The 15437-nt window shown below is 40.7% G+C and overlaps 1 protein-coding gene across 1 annotated transcript in view; it reads right to left on the bottom strand.

The window, feature by feature from the left end:
- Nucleotides 1–13426, bottom strand: part of LOC122800225 (ubiquitin carboxyl-terminal hydrolase 36-like) — a 1786736-nt gene extending 1773310 nt beyond the window's left edge. Inside the window, exons 1-2 of the mRNA XM_044069718.1 lie at nt 12875–13426; nt 11657–11712 (exon numbers count right to left, since the gene is read on the bottom strand). The gene's annotated coding sequence lies outside the window, so the exon portion shown is untranslated. The remainder of the gene's footprint in view (nt 1–11656; nt 11713–12874) is intronic.
- Between the last annotated feature and the right edge of the window lie 2011 nt (nt 13427–15437).

Below are 15437 nucleotides of genomic sequence, written 5' to 3'. Positions count from 1 at the left end.
TCAGTGTGCCGCACAATCACAGCTCTTAAGGCGAAATAACATACCTAACACACTAGTAAAAGGGGACTCTATAGTCAGGCACACCGATGTCCCACTCACTAGGCAGGACAAGCAGAAGGTTACTGTTAGCTGCCTGTCGGAAGCCAGAATCCGCCACATAACACAAGCACTCAGGTTACTCCAGAACAAGTACATTAATATGACTCTGTCATTGTTCATGTTGGTGTGAATGATCCGAGACATACCTCCCTGGACTACATGGAGAGAGACATGGAAGAGTTCTCTGATCATGCAGCCCAGGCTAGCATTACCCTGAGTAGCATCCTGCCCTCGCCAAGAAGGATACCTCAGTATAAAGAAAAAATTATCAATTTCAACAATTGGCTAAGCTTCTGGTGTCATTCAAAGGGGATCCAGTGTCTGTCAGCCTGGGATGACACACTCAACAAGCTGCGTTGCTTCGCAAAAACACGGCGTGTACCTATCACCCCTAGGCTTCCGAATACTGGCCAAGGCTCTTGCTGCCCCCAGAGTGTCTTTTTTAGGCAAGGCTCAAAAGTCAAACCCACCTCCATAAACAGCACAATTAACAAAAAACTTTGGGTTATGCTACTAAACGCCAGGAGTTTAAATCTCAAAATTCACACGCTCAAAGCACTCCTCAGTATGGAGAACGTCGATATTTGTGCAGTAACTGAAACCTGGTTCAAGGCTCCAGAGAGCACCCAGCACTACTGGGCTACAACTCATACCACACATTTCGGCCACATAACACGGACGGAAACACAAAAGGAGGGGGTGTATCCATATTCAAGGATACCTACACCTCCAGGTTAGTGGCACAGCATGATACCTCTGAGATCATCCATGTGCAACTAACATCAGGCAAATCTGTAATGCAAATTGTGGCCTGCTACAGATTACCCTCCATGACCAGGACCACCACTCCACCTTTCTGGAGACACTGGAAAACATGAAGGTCCTACCAAACACCCTGATATTGGGCGATTTCAATTACCCTACCATTCACTGGGAAAACTACTCTAGTACAAATTCCCAGGCCCAACGCTTCCTGGAAGTCATCAACTCAAATGCCCTGGATCAGCTGGTAAACTCCCCTACCAGAGGTGAAAACATATTGGACCTGGTCATCACCAACATGGGCGATAGGTGTTCCACACCGGAAGTCAACCAGTCACTGGTTAGATCAGACCAGAAACTAATCATTCTGGATGACCACACCCCACCACCACCCCCAACTAAGGAAGCTACAGTAAAAAACTTTTCTAAAGCAAACTTCACCTTACTTAAGACAGAGGTGGTAAGTTTCACAGCCCCCACACTAAACGATAACGATGCTCAAGATGCAGAAACCTTTACAAATGCACACTATGAGCACCTATAAGGATGCATGCATCGTGCCATCCCTAGCAAAACCAAGACTCACTCCTCTAAGAGAAGGAAACCAGTTTGGTGGACCCCTGCAATAACAGGCTGTACAACAGAAGAAGGAAACGAGTTCAGAAAAAAAGCAAATCCCAAGAAGGAAAGACATCCCTGATCAGCATCAGTAAGAAACTAAGGTCCCTGATCAGTACCAGTAAGAAACTAAGGTCCCTCATGAAATCATCCAAGGCTAACTTCGAAAGAAAAATATCCAAGGATTGAAAAGATAACATAGCTAAAGACGGCTTTGTGGTTAAGAACCTAAGTGGCAATTCGCAGATATGCACTGAACTAGTGCAAAATAACACAAAATATACTGAACCTACTGATACTGCCAACATCCTGGCAAACAGGTTCAGTGCAAACTTCACCTCCCTCTCACCTCCAAAAGAGCCCACAATAAGTGTAGTGTCCCAGAAATCACAGACACACAGGTGAAAACAGCCCTTTCAAAAGCCAAAAACAGTGTCAATGGGACCAGATGGTGTCCCAAGCTGCGTCTTGCACGAATTACAGAAAGAACTAACCCCCCACCTAAACACGCTGTTCAACCTCAGCCTCTCCACAGGCTACATGCCCATAGAATGGCGCACAGCAACAGTTATTCCTCTCCACAAAGAAGGGTCCACAACTGACCCTGGTAACTATCGCCCCATAAGCCTGACTAGCCTGGTCTGCAAGGCTATGGAGTGCACCATCATGGAACTCATTAACAAAGACATTGGGAACCTCCAAAAACACTTGACCCGACCTAGTTCGGCTTTGTTAAGGGCAGATCATGCCTATTAAACCTGGCTGACTTCTTCAAGACAGTCACGAATGCCATAGACGAGGGAAAGGTGGTTCACACATCCTACCTTGACCTCGCCAAGGCTTTCGACACCATTCCCCACTCGGGTATTACTGAAAAACTCACCAGCCTGAACATAAACCCCCTACGTCACGAGATGGGTTGCCAACTGGCTTACAGACAGAACTTATACGGTAAGAATAGCGGGCTCTAGATCAGACTCTAAACCAGTCACAAGTGGTGTCCCGCAAGGCTTGGTCCTGGGACCCCTACTGTTCGGCATATACTTCTCAAAAGTACAGGCAAACACAGGAGGACTATGACTAACCAAGTTCGCCGATGACTGCAAACTGGGAGCCATAACTGACTCTCCGGCTGACACCGACATCCTCCAAAAGGGCCTGAGACTGACACCTGGTGTGAAAGTCATGGCCTCAAGCTAAATGCCAAAAAATGCATAGTCATTCCATTTGGGAAAACAAAACACCCACGAATTACCACATAGGTGGCAGCCCCCTTAATAGAGAAGAGGTAATAAGAGATCTGGGGACCCACGTAGATAGTAATCTCTCCTTTGACAATCTTATTGCCAAAGTTGTTAGGAAATCCTATGTGGCCCATCTAATTACTAAAGGGTTTGTATCAAGAAATAAAGAGGTTATAGTGCCCCTCTACTCATCACTCATTAGACCCATCAGAGAGTGCAATACCCAATTTGGGATGTACCTCGCAAAACACTTCCAACAGCTGGAAAGACCACAAAAGTACCTCACCAAGAGGATTACTGGCCTCAAACATATGTCCTATGCAGCCTGACTGAAGAAACTCCGGCTGTACTCAGTGACATATCGCTTACTCAGAGGTGATCTCTGCCCGACTTACAAAGCCATGTCCAACTCAGAATTGATGGACATGCTCCACCTAAAGAAATCCAAGTCACTGCGAGCCACGTGCTCTAGTGAGCTAAACCTCACCACAACAATAAATAGAACATGCCGGAGGAATAGATTCCTGTCACAGAGATTCCCCATGCTTTGGAACAAAATTCCAAATTACATAAAGCAGAGCCCCTCACTAACACTCTTCAAGAGAAACCTTGACGAGTGGATGGGTAACAGAAAATACATCCCTGGGATCACTTCATTGGCTCTGCTTGACAGAGGATCAGATAATCAATGGGGTGGCGACTTTATCAAATTCCTGCAAAAATATCCAGTAGCCAAATACCAATTTAGGTAAACACCGAGAACCCAAATTTTGGTAACCATGTATAGCCAGAAACTGCATGGACGAAAACCAGAATCACAGGAAATACAAAGCTATTAGACCAGAGGATGCATGTGCCTTGCCAATGACCACCATCAAGATGAACAACCCTTTTAAAGAGGGCAAGGTCTGTAAAGCCTAGAATGCATTTTTGGTTATCAATCAAAACTGTCTAAGCCATGTCTGAAAGTAGAGTGGGAAAAGTTGCTTAGAACTTTGTTTTCTAACAAAGCTGAAGGAGGACTTAATAATCCTTAGCCTCAGAATCAAGCCTATGTTCAAGGGAGGCTTGGCTGGCCTTAACAGTTGTCTTCAGCTTGCTGGTGAGGAATTTGTCACTTTAATTGGTCCCAAGGGGGGACAACTTCATCAATGCATTTACCTAAATGAGCATAAAGATTCTTGGCACAGGTGGAAACATACACCAGTTTTATTTGGGGGGTTAGCATGACAAACATTTGCAATTTCATCTTACAATTGTAAAAGTTTAGCTTTAAAGGATGTGTTGAGAACCATGGAAGAGAATGCTCGGAGGTTAAATGTAAACAGGTGATGATCAGCCTTAACAACTGAAGAAGCAACCATGGGCAGGCAAGCAGGCTGGAGCAGAATTTGTGAGAACTAGGTCCACAATATTTCAGCCCCTGTAGGGTTACAGACAATTTGATCCAAGGAATTTTGTCTCAACCAGTCTAAGAAATGTTGGCATACTTGTTGTCTAATCTATGGAGGTATAGTTGAATTCGGTGAATATCAGTCATCTAGGGCCATGGAATGGGTCCTGTAACAAGCTGCGAGTTGAATGTTTGCCTTAACTAGACTGGAGTTCAACAAGCTCACTTGTGGGGGTCACTGGATATCACTTTGGTAGGTATAAAAATCTCAAAAAAAAAAAAAAAAAAAAAAAAAAAAAAAAGACACCATTACCAGTGGACTTGAAGGTGTGATAGCCACAGAACCAAGCACAGGAGAAGTGCTTTCACCACATTTAAACCACGTCTCAGATCCCACACAAACGTGAATGTGTTCCAGATGCAGAAGTGCTCTCACATTAGGTGCCTTCTTATTTTGACTCCAAGCATTGGCATAGGATGTTATCTAATTTATAGTATGATTTGTTAGCTAGGTTGAGATGTTCACTAGGTGAACTCTGCTAGCTCCATTGTGCCTCTTTTAGGCAAAGGCTTTGGCCAGTATGCAGGAGCCTTTGAGAGAGGTGAAGTCCATCCTTAGCAAATCAAGTAGGATTGCAAATCATCTTGTCCAAGGAAAATGTGAAGTGGACCTGTCCCCTGAAATGACAACACCGGCTACACTGTCAAATGATGACACTAAATAATGCTTTCTTTGAATCTGGGAATCATTTTCAGTGAAGCATGAGTCAATAAGGTCTAACAAGTCACATTCTGCAGGCCTTTCATTGTTTTTTGTGCCACATTTTCAATCCAGCACTGAATATGATCATTTCACAGTTATATTTACTGAAGAGGATGGTTTTAGCAACTCTTGAAATAATCAGCAAGTCTGGCTCCAGAGAGAGAGAGAAAAAAGACAGACACAACTGTAATCCCATCCCTGTTCAGCGTGGTGAGTATGGAATCTGTGTGCCTAATAATGGAGTCAAAATTATTACCATATTTCCAGCAGCTGACTTATTCTTGCTAGGCTCAGGAGTGGTTTCCTATTTGTGCCATGATGACAAAGGGGTGATTATGGTAGATGTATGGGAGGGCTCATTGATGCCTATTCTCACAAGTTCTAAGAAGCTCTTGTAATGTTTAGCATTAAACATATGTGGATGTTACATTTGTATGAGTGGGAGTGAAACAGTCCAATGCGTACTGCATACATAGGATTTCAAAAGGGCTAGCTCCAAACAAGTTATGTGTTTACACTTTTTCTCAGATGAAACTATTTGGTTGCTCACATGGCAATTACTACACTACCTTAGGATACAGAGTGCTAGATGGCAGGCAATGGAAGGAAGGGTTGCTGTCTCTCCATTCTGGCCAGTGCTATTACTTACAGGGTCTTGGGAGAAGGTGGTGTTGGGGGGGGGGGGTTACTCAGTCAAACAGAGTCTGTAGTATAGGAGATAGCAATGTTCACCCATATACTTCAGACAGCAAGTCTGTGCAGGTCATCAAAAAACATTAAAATTAACAGCTGGTTGGTGCCCATCACCAAAGGGAGGAAGGAAATAACGGAACATATGCTTCTGGGATGGCACCAAGAAGAATAGTTAACCCTCCTCCCCCACAGGCTCACATACCGGACTACTGCTTGAACCAACATTGTATAAGCAAACATTACTGTGAAGAAACACATACTTGCCAGCATCACAGTTTTGACTTGCTTGTCATTATTCCTTGGTTGAATATTGTACACCTGGCCAAGAGTGTTAAAACCTAAAACGTGCAACAACACTAAACATATACTTTCACAATAAGATGCCATACATTCCTCATGCATCCCTCAACAATGTTTGACAACTTAATCTCATCAGAGATCAGCTACAAAATAAACTAATACTAGCTACTGCTGGAGAGAGAAGAAAGATGATGTTCGTCACCCTTCCTGAATAACAAACCACTAGACTCTGGTTTAGAATCTCCCATGGTAACAAGATGTTTCCCCAGAAGACCTAACTAAATGCTCCACACACAACACCTTCACTATGGCTGTAACTGCCCACCCCCCACAACGAAGAGACTCCTAGGACAGAGACCCACAATAAAAACCAAGCATGACATATACTACATACTAATAAGTACTGTACAACGTGCCCTAGCCCACTTACTGGAGGAATACACCCCAAAATGTGCATCAAATGGCATTTCAAGCTATTATATCAAACTGTAGGCAATAACCATTGGTCAGTTCGCATCCTTATCCAACAAGATTGAGTTCCTTCACCCGGAGGGCCCTAAACAGTCTGCTAGCAATGACACTCATTTTGCAGACTGTATTTTCAACCAAACACAGCAACGTAGCATTTGCCATGCCAATTGCTTCCTCAATCTTTTTTTTCTACCAGTTTCCTCCAATAAACCCCTTTAATCTAGGTAGAAAAACTAATAAGCATTTTACCTGTTCCTTCTTAATGAGACTAACAAATCCCTATGAAGTTCTACATTGCCCTAACAACTCAGAAGAATCACTTCCAATGGAAACTCCTTCACATTTCACCACCTGAAGCCCATGCTGCCTTTAATACCTATAGTTTGCCTTGGTAGTTGAGCAGCCTGGATCTCTGTTTAATAGCAGGGTTCAATACTTTATTTGCAAAAAAAAGGCTCATTAAAACTCTAATGGCTAATGTCCAATTCTGGTAGTGGCAAAACTGCTGGGAATGATTTTAAAGAGAAGTGTCATTAGGACGTTCTATGTTCTCTAGCATGCCAGGCACACAAAAATTCCCCTTGGCTCTATTCTCCTTTTCAGCTTCCTGGCTGAGAAGAGTATTCTGAATGAAACAAAAACTTAATATGGCCTTCTGATTCATCGGGTATCCACTGGTTTTTCAGTGGATTTATCCAGACTGCCAAAGCCATAATCTCTATCTTCACATCTGTATTTCTGGGGATCTGTGCAGCAATGCAAAATGTCCTATAGTAACAATAAGCGTCTAGGCCAACACTTCACTCACTTGAGCTATACAATCTTGCTCATCACTGCTAGATCTACAGACACACATCCAGCAATATTCATACTGTATCAACAAAGTTGGCCTACTACACCCCAGGCAGACTCAAAAAATACTTACATTTTCTTGGTGGAAAGCTGGCTATTTTTGTGCACATACATTACTACAACCACAATAACCACTCAATATTTTCACTATACTCACTACAATACGTTTTACAAGGACTGCAAGTTGCTCAGGAAGAATGCAACTGCTATTACAACTGTGTATACCCGAAAGCCTCAAGATCAAAAAAGAAGCAAATATTCATCTTCTACAAGACAGGTAAAAATACACATCCACAACAATGTCAACACCCCCAACAAATTCTGCAATAAACCAACCTAGCCCTCAAGTGCTGTACATAAATTATGTACATACCATAATTATAGACTCTGAGGAATGCATCTATCCTTGTTACGAATAAGGCTGTCATTTGTTAGGTATCTTGTCATCTAAAATTTTCCCAGGCTACTAAATTTCTCCCCTTTACAAGTGATCCCCTTGGATTTTATATTAGTTTCTTTTAATCACAATTTCAGGACTCAGCCTATTTTGTATTAAATATACAATGGGAATTCAAAGAAATGTCTTCTTTCCCTGTAACCTCTGGTTCACTACAATGGATGTGCATTTGATGAACACCCTGGCAACTGGGGTGAGGTCAAATAAAGAATCCTGTTCTGGTGATAATTAGCTCCTACATAGACGAGATTAGGTATTGTCTGGACTCCATGTCTATCCTGACGAAGAAGCAGGCATTCGGGAAGTTCAACACACAAATCTCCGGAAAAACTTGAAAAGATCGAAGGCATCATGACCATCTAAAAGTTTTTTTTTTTTTTTTAATTTATATACTTTTAATGGACGTGGTCTAGAGTCTTTCATCTTCTTTGAAACTAAATTCCTAGTCTGGCAGGACCACCTGAATGGCTCTTTTTCTAGAATGTTCGACTTCTATTCTTGCTACATTTTTCTAATGCAGTGGGGAAAAGAAAGAAAGAAAGAAAGAAAGAAAATGTATTTCTCCTGGAAATTACTGCGATTATCCATTTATCCTGCAGGATGGCCAGCCAAACAGGCACGCAGATGAATAGCCAGTCACCAACGACTGCATCCTGGAAGGGGGGGCAGGGAGCATGCACTGGGCATGCAGTGTGATTTGGATCCCCCCTGGCGGATGTTGGAGAAACTGCAACATTACTCCAGAGAGGTGGGAAGATCAGTTTGCCAACACTAGCTACCACATGGAGAGGAGCAGATCGGCATGGCCTTTCCACTGCATGACCCACCCACAAGATATTAAACTGGGGCACACATGGGGCCAGGGAATAAAGATTATTTAAATACTCTAGTAAGATGCAAACTTGGGACATCTTGATCTCCTCATTGATGCCAACCTAATCAGAGTTAGTCTTGGAGATGCAAGAGGGGTAGAAAAAAAAACAGCAAATGAGAAGAAACAGCATGGTCTGCTGATGGTCAACTGTGGGAAGCTAAAGTGAAAAAAAAATTACTAAGACACTGCTGATTGCTGGTTCAAAAATCACTATCTGGGATACTTCAGACAAAATACTCAAAGTGACAGTAAACATTATTGTAAAATATTTAATTTTCTTGGAACGATGAGATTGAAAAGATCTGTATTTTTCAAATATGTACTTTGAATTCTCCGAAGACTGAAATAATGAAAATTAAGAAATAACTATGGGCAGCTCCAACCACAATGTCAAAGGACCTGCCTCTGCAACTTCCCTTCAGCATCGAGAGTTTTATCAACCCTCACCAAAAGCATTTTTTCCTCCACAATAATGAATTTCAAGATTAAATACTTATCTAGGCACAATCTGCCCTTCACCTAGACAATCTAAATATTCAAAATACTTATCTTGGGGTGGAATCTTACTTCCACATTTATAATGTTTGAATGCATACATCATTTTAACAGCAAGTATAATTTAGCAAAACAAAAAACAAGGATCTGTAACTAAAAATAGCTTAAAGAATACACAGATGAAAATACTGAATCATGTTTATTTTTTTAATCCCTGAAATGAAGTGAGATAAAGTAAGAGAAAAATCACACTAGAATAGCCAAGAGCAATAAGGCTAGTGTTCAGGAAAACAGAAATGAGAATGTTTGTAAAATAAAAAAGTAACAATAGCTATAAAGACTTGTTCCTTTTTTCCTTTTTTCTGTCTTTTGTAGTACAGCAAACTGTCAAAAGATTTTAATACTCAACATATACTGGAAGAATCACGCAGATAAAAATAAGCAAAAAGGTTTATTTTACATGCATGGAGACATGCTACAAAGTACATGGTATGTCAGCAGTCTAATTTCTGTACACTTCACATGGGTTTTTATACCCTTCTCAGCACATACACAGTAACTGGTTACCAGACAAGGAATTTCAGTCAAGGCTATAAATTCACATACTGGAGCCTTAGATGGTCAGAGGTCAGTCACAAGATAAGCTTGTGCCTGGACCAAGGTAACATCTGTGCATTCCTCTTTGGTCAGCAAATTCTTTACAAGAAAAACAGCTTATTTTAACTTGCTTCATTGCTTGCAATGCAATTTCACATTTTAACCCTTACTATACATGATACAAAGATGTTGAACACAAAGATTCTTACTACACAAACCATACAATATACTATCAAGAAAGTAAAACTGTGTTAGTAACTTAGCATAATAGCAGATACTAGACTAGATCACTGCTGCAGTATTCTCAGCATCTGGGACTTTACCAGCAAAGGTCCTGTTCGTCAAGCTAGCTTTCCATAACTCTGGATCCTTCACCTGTAAGATTTACAGCTGCCCTAGGCACATTCCAGCATGCTGCTATAAGAGATATGCAAGTCAGTTCCGCATTCAGAGCTTCTTAAATGTGTGTGTGGAAATTACAGAATAGAGTATTTTCTTTTTTTTTGGGGGGGGGGTAAAGAAATACCTCAACCAAACAAAAAGGTAAAGCATGAAGAAATAACTATAAAGGGAAGACACGGAAGGATAACAAGCGGCAATACAGGTGCATTTTTCAATGACCATAATGGCCTCCAAGTGGACAATGACAGAGAGTCTGGGTAAAACTGATGGACTGACCAGGGGCTGCAAAAAAGTGTTTCAAAGGAATATGCCATTTCCAACCTAGGTGAGAAAGTGGAGGTCCAATCCGGGTCATCCACTTCTTTAAGCACCTTATCCCTACACACATTTTTAGCTGGAGGGTCCAAGCACAGAATCTGAAGATGACATAGTGGCACATGCCAAAAGCAACAATATCTTGTTCTCCAATTCCTCCAAATAATGGTTGATGGTCCCAAGGTGGCTTCTTAACATTTTTGGAGCAAAGCTCCAACAGACTTATCAAGATTTTGTGTTGTACTATACCCCTAGACAAAACAAACTAGAGTGGTAGTCACAATAAAGAATTTGTCTATCATTTTCACATTTCCCCACTTTTGAAGACAAGCAGTTGGGGGGCATGCAAACTCTACAAGAAAAAAAAAAAAGAACTTTGGGGACTCTAACCAACAAAACAAGAAAAATGCTTTTGATACTGATGGATGTCTGCAAACACAAACTTAGCAAGAAAGTTCCAACTATGGCACAAATACCTACACCTCTTATATCAGCATGCTAGTGTGTCACTTGGACAAACGTACGCCTTGCAGCAAAAAGATCTTTAACTTTGGAAAGCTGGCTGGAAAGACCAGACCTTTAAAGGAAAAGTCCCAGATGTTAAAAATACTGCAACAGAGATCTAATTAGGAATATCAACATTACCACTAACAAAGTTAAGAAAGGATAATCCAAGGAGATATCAGATGGTCCAGGGAGGGACATAGAAAGTTTGTGAAGACCCAAAACTCAACCAAAGCTACATATGCAGTACCAGAAGTGTAAAGCAGAAAGAAAAAAAAAATGGAAGAAAGTTAAATTACAAAATATTTGAAGGAAAATTTGCAATAAAATGATTTTTTTGCAGACTGAGGCTACTTTCCAGCATGACAAGAGAGATGTGTATAGAAAGGTCCTTTTTGTATAGTATTAGGATAAAGAGGAAGGGCTTTTAGCCTAGGAAAGTTCTACATGGAAAGCTGACCAAGACTGCACTGCATTACCCCTGCAGTTACTGAAGAGTCAGACATTACAGTATTGATGATTTTGTTACTTGACTCAGGGAAGATGATTCTACATTACTTACATAACAATGCAATTTATACAAGCAGTCAGTTTTACTGTTTCACTGCTTACCAAATTACACAGCTTTACAACCTAACAAACATCCTGAAATACTTTTTTTAGAAATGCAGGATAGTTTTGCATGTATTATATAAACTATACAAACAGTAAGATTTTAATGGTACCTTCATTGACTACAGCTGCTAATCAGCTATGATTCAAGAAAGAAATGAACTGATAACATCCTTAGATATATTGAGTTTGAAGTTCTCCTTACCATTCACATGCTGCTGATGTGCTTACCAAGATATCAAAAGCAACCTCCAATTTCTCCTAGAAGAAAAAAGCAAAATGCAAACCCTTACTACAAACTGACATCAGGAATGGTCAGTTACTTAACATCTTTTAAGACAACTTGTCAAAGAACTGCAGTCATCTACTGCCAAAAAGGGTTGCAATTCTGGTTAACAATTCTTTATCCATTCTATTATTGGACCTCTTTTTCCAGTCTGTCCCAAACTGTAATCACAAGTGCCACACAGAATTGTCAATCGTTATTAAAAGCCTCAACCTCTACGGTCATAAATGTGCAACTTTGGTAAATACCCATCGCTGAATATAATTCACATTTATTGTGTGATACCTACAGGCAAAGTGCTCTAGGTCTACCACTGCTATGCCTTTGTTGTATATTCTTCATAAATGCTCTCTACTCATCTACAAGTATATATTTTCTTTATTACTTGAAATGTTTTGTACTTACGGCTGCTCCCTGACTCATGAAGTCAAATTCACATTAAGGTAAATACATTGTGCCCCCCTCCTCAAGTAAGCCTGACCTCAGAACGTACATATAAAGGAATGGAGGGACTGAGGTCATGTCCCCTCACCTCACAAAACAAGTGTTGGGAAGATGGATTTGTCCTCTTGGAGGAAACTCTCTCACCTTAACTGAAATATCGGTTCGATCTGCACGGTTTACAAATCCATGGTGAAACCATTGCTTACTCATTACCTTCGGTTCCTATCATGACTGAATAGTGTCTTCAGATCAACACAGCTATCAAATAATCTAACTTTTACTCTGTGGCCTCTAGTTAACAGCATAGCTAGACTCTTCAAATCAACTCATCTACCTGCTTAAAAAAATAAACAAAACAAAGTGTGATCCTGCTTTATTATTTTCCCAGCAACAACAGAGGCATGTTCTTAGACTTCAGTTTGATTTAGTCCTTCTCTGAATAAGTTACATTCTGCAACTCAAATTATCCATTCTCTCACACGCAGCTTGACAAAAATCAGTACCCGATATTAACTAAATGATAAAGGTCCAACGTTAGAATTCACCTTGAAAGGGCAGTCACCAAAGCAAGGCATTCATTTCAAAAAGAGGACTGTCATTTTTGCTACATACATTATAAATGCAAGTTTTCATTATAAAACAAAAATTAAGAAAGTTGGGAGTTTACAGATCAAATGTAGTCAGAACAGCTACCTTTTTGCAGTTTTGTTTTTGATGTTATCTTGGCTCCTGTGTAATACAACTGTGGCGAAACTTGTTTTCGACAAGAAATGAGTCTTTCAAAAATAAAATGTTATTTAAAATGTAGCATATGCCCTCTCCAATCTTCCCAAACACGAAGAGCTTCTTCCGCCTCATAGGTCGCGGAGCGATGACGCAATGAATGGGAATGCTTTTACCGACAGGGGCCGAAACGTTCTCTTTTTCCGTTGCTACTGCTACCGAAACAGCATTGAAGAGCACTGGAATCATCACTTATGTAATAAAAACAGTTGTTTACACTAACACCGTTTTATGTATCGTTCATCTTTCGAACTACATAGTGTGTTTTATAATTACTTGGAATGTTTTTATGTTTTATCTGTATGTTTTTCAGACGTTCAGTTACGGGCGATGTTTCACAAATCCTAAAGTATACTTACAAAGTATAAATGTCTCTATGTCGTTCTTAATTTCTTTGATTAAATAATACGTAAATTTCCTACCATTGGCAAAAGATTTCACATTATAAATATGCTGGCAGAGGGTATTGCAGGCATTGTGGGCGTGAATGAGGTTGTTGAAGGTGTGGTTTGATAGTTTGCGGGTGCGGCTTCCTACTACGCATACGTTTCTATATGATTCCCAATTTCCTGTGTCTATAGTTTCTGTGAGAGAGCCCCTTCATCACACTTGTTCGTATTTCTAAGGATTTGCTTACCTTTCAACTTCTTAGAGCAAGAAATCTGGACAAATCCACAAATAATGGGGGGACAAAGGACCAAAAACAGGGACACTTTTTAAATATTGCTCCTACAAACTTAGAAAGTTGATAGAATAACAGGTTTTGCATTAGCATGCATTTTCTGAAGGATATGAAATCTGAAAATCAAATGTCTACCATTATTTTCTAACTTCAGTCCTCAATGGTTTATCAGTGGTTTGCCAGAAATCTACAGTTTTATGAGTAAAATATCTGGCCATTTTGTGAAAATCTGGACAACTGAGAGCTATGTTTAATATTTCTAAATGGCATTAAAAAGAAACAAATTGCTGGCCCTTTATCTGGTTTTAAGTTCATGCACTAAACGGACTTAAATTCCTGCGTGTTGGAATGCTTTTTATTTTTCATAGCACTAAGCTGAGAATACAGCCTGAAAGTTATGTATTTAAAGTCTCCTTTGTGTATTCTTGTTCTTACTTACTATAATAAAAAAATGCAACGTAAAGAACGTATGAAATGCATGACATCAAGTATCTCAATGGACTATAGGAAGAGACATGATGGAGATTTTTGAATATGTGTCTCAGTGGGGTATGAATCAAGCCTTGGGTAGCATCCTACCTTAACCATTGATGATGCCACAGTACTAGCAAAAAATGACCAAATTCAACAGCTGGCTTAGCTTCTAGTGTCACAAGGGGATACAATATCTGTCAGCCAGGGGAGACATGATCGACAAACCGCAATGCTTTACCAGAGATGGTTTGGAATTGTCACCACTTGGCTTCCGGATACTGGCAAAAACCTTATCTATCCCCATTGTGTCTTTTTTAGGCTGTGCCAAGTTAAACCCTCAACATAACGAAAATCACTCAAAACTACCTAAAGGTTCTGTTGCTCCATGGTAAGAATCTAAATAAAAAAAAAATGCACTCCTCAACCTGGAGAATGCAGACATCTGTGCAGTCACAGAAACATGGCTCAGAACCATAAAAAGCACCCCGGCTATCAAAGGCTACACAACCTTTCATTTTTATTTTTTTTTATTTTATTTAACATTTGTTGACCGGGAATGTCCAACTAGGTTCCACAGAGCCTGTTTTCAGCGGAGACCATGGGAGAAACGCTCCAGATGCATACTTTTCAATCATACATTTACAATCATTTACAATACAATCATACATTTCAATCCCCCTCAACTCAGGATAAAATGAAGGGAGGAGGTGTCTCGTGTTTATAAAGGACAGGTACATTGCTAGACTGGCCCAACAACATGAGTCGCTTGCGGTGCCCCATGCCCAATTAACCTTAGGTGTGACCCCCTGTCATATCCTCACTAGCTACAGTTCCCCTAACATGAGTTTGGAAAACCACACCTCCTACCTAAACCTACTGGCATCTCTTAACATTCAGCCTAACACCATACTTCTGGGTGACTTCAACTATCCCTCCATAAACTGAGACCCTGGGATTCATGAAGCTTGTGCCAGGTGCAGGCATAGCATCGGTGTTCTAACACCAAAGATGGCCACCGAGCGATTCAGGTACGAGCTGTTTCCACGTGCACTACCTGCGTATGCTACGCCTGCACAACTCCCTGATCTTGTACGCTAATTACCCCATGTGCAGCAGTGTAGCATGCAAATGAAGGTATGTAGCAATTCAGGAAGTGGTGGCAGGCATGCTGCACCATACTCATGGCGCAAGCGTTGCTAAGGGACAGTGACAGTGTTATGCGCAGTAGCTAGGAATTAGTAGGCAATGCCATGCAAATGAGAGGAGTAATAGTGAATTGCAGATTCCCCGCTGGTGTAAGGATGCACCTCACAGCGT

This window comes from Protopterus annectens, chromosome 4.part0 (genome assembly GCF_019279795.1).
Source record: "Protopterus annectens isolate FY-2018-M chromosome 4.part0, PAN1.0, whole genome shotgun sequence".
NCBI lineage: Eukaryota > Metazoa > Chordata > Ceratodontiformes > Protopteridae > Protopterus > Protopterus annectens.
This window is presented reverse-complemented; position numbering and strand designations above follow the sequence as displayed.